We start from the raw sequence: 2,352 nt of genomic DNA on the forward strand, positions 1-2,352 counted from the left end.
TTCTTATGATTAAAAATTACTAAGCAAAATTTTATGAGGATCGGTCCATAATTGATCCTACCCCATTTAAGGTCCCTTTCAGAAAATGTCTTTAACGCTAATTACTGGCTTCAAAATACTAGTATATATGTAGATTAAATTCAACGTAAGTAAGTTTCATACGAGTTAAAATCTATCTAAACAATTTTATGAGGATCAGTCCATGATTAACCCTGCACCCATACAAGGTCCCCTTCAAGAAATGACTGCAAAGCTCATTAATGGCTTAAAAATACGAGTGTAGCGATGAAATTCGACACAAATTTAATAGGAACCAAATTCTGTCTACCAAATTTTATGAGGATCGACCCATAATTGACCCTACCACCCTATATAAGGTTCCCTTCAGAAGTTACTTGAAAGGTTATAATTGACCTAAAAATACGAGTTTATAGATGAAATTCGGCATAAGTAAGTTTCTTTCGAGTCAAACGAGGTTTGATGGTGTGTATATAAGAGTTGTCATAGCCGAATATAATACTCATACTTGTTATTATATAACCCTTGTTTACACAGGGAAACTATTTTGGGAAACTTTTGATTTTTGTGTGTGAGAGAAAGAGAATGAAATATCAACCATCTCTTTCTCTCACACGCAAAATCAAAAGTTTTTCAACAAATGTTTGCCAGTGTGAACCACGTCTAAAACCCCATTTACACATGCACAAAATCTAGTACCTAAGAGATTTCGAGCCATTTGATTTTAATTAGATTTCCCATACAAAACAAAATCTACATCGTAACTAGATTTCGTTAAAATCTACTCAAAATCTAGTTGTTTTAAAAAATAAAAAATACGACGCTGCACAAGAAAAAAGAGAAAAATAAAAGAAATAAAAAAATAAAATGTCAACAAAATTTTTATAAATTGAAAAACATGAATGAAAAGTTTATTTAAAATAAAAGGTAGTGTTATAAATAAATATAAATTTTTTTATTAAAAATAAAATTTTAATAAATAACGTATTTCTTTTTCTAATTTTTCAATTAAACACAATTTCAAGAAGTGTTAGCAAAATGAAATCTTCCTAAATGTCAAAAATAGTAAGTAAAAACGGTATAAATGAAATCTGGTAGATTTCGGTCATGTGTAAATGGGGTATAAGCAATTTATTTTCCCCTGGGGTGTTGCCACTTAATTCCCAAAAACTCGAATTTTTTTCTCTGCCGTTGCTATTTTTGGTTACTACCCTACAAGAAATGTATGACCGAAACTAACACATACAAAATGATTTTACTAACACACTTGCAACATTTTTCTTTAAAAATTGCAAAAAAAAAAAATAGTTAATGGATAATTCCATCAATAATGACGGTCAAATGACCGGTAAAATGACTGTTGATGTACTCAATGTGTGATAAAGGGTTTCATTTGCATATGAAGGAGTGAAACAACTACATTTGACTGTTACTGTGTTTTCCGTCGCATAAATTAATTATTTCAGTGAAAGCCAAAGATCAAGGAGCAAAAAATTAAAAAAATTGAGACTAACATTATTAAAAATAAAGAGATTTATTATAATTTAAAAACGGTGCAGGAAGTGGAGCTGAGAATATACACTTCGGAGTTTAATCTATTTGTGGTAATATGAATACATATTTACTTTTAATTTTAATATTTCAATATTTATATGCATTTCTTTACAGACAATTTATTTCCACAAATTAAAAGGAGCATAGGAGGATTTTACATTCTGTGAGGTATGTAAAATGGTGAAATGATAGTTAATTTATGTATATTAATAAAATTAAAAATATATGTCTTAAAATGTTAATAAATTGTGTTTTATTATAAATTGGCATAGCTGTCAGATTTGACGGATAAATTCATCAAGTGTGATCGATCAACTGTGATGGATATATCCATAAAGAATGATTAGTCAATCGTGACTAACATTTCCATCATCCTTGATTGGTAAAAAGCAAAAGAGTGAGCAGCTCAAATATATGTTTTAAAATCGATAGAATTCATAAGTGCGAGGGTGATGCAAAATCACATGTACACAAAAGTTTCCATCACTTTTTACATATTGCCCTTAAGAAACAGATAGAAATTTTTGATGGAAACTTTGATCGATTTGCCAGTCAAATGACCGGTTAAATGACTGTCACTGTTCTTGTAGGGTATCTGGACGGACGTTTGGTATTTATATCGTTTTTTTATTAATGGGTATTTTAATCATGTGTTTAATTCCCAAATTGTTTTATTGCCGGTTTTTAATAAATAATATTAAAACTATTCGGTGACGTTATCTTTACACGTAAATAATAATACATGAATTAAATACAAGACGTGATAAATTTTTGGACGGC

General features: G+C 29.4%; 1 long non-coding RNA gene across 1 annotated transcript; it reads left to right on the forward strand.

Annotated features, from left to right (window-relative positions):
- Positions 1 to 979: 979 nt before the first annotated feature.
- On the forward strand, positions 980 to 1,814 carry LOC124419090. Its single transcript, XR_006940395.1, has 2 exons — positions 980 to 1,622; positions 1,687 to 1,814. It is a non-coding gene; the product is annotated as an uncharacterized LOC124419090 (long non-coding RNA).
- Positions 1,815 to 2,352: the final 538 nt, after the last annotated feature.

This window comes from Lucilia cuprina, chromosome 3 (genome assembly GCF_022045245.1).
Source record: "Lucilia cuprina isolate Lc7/37 chromosome 3, ASM2204524v1, whole genome shotgun sequence".
NCBI lineage: Eukaryota > Metazoa > Arthropoda > Insecta > Diptera > Calliphoridae > Lucilia > Lucilia cuprina.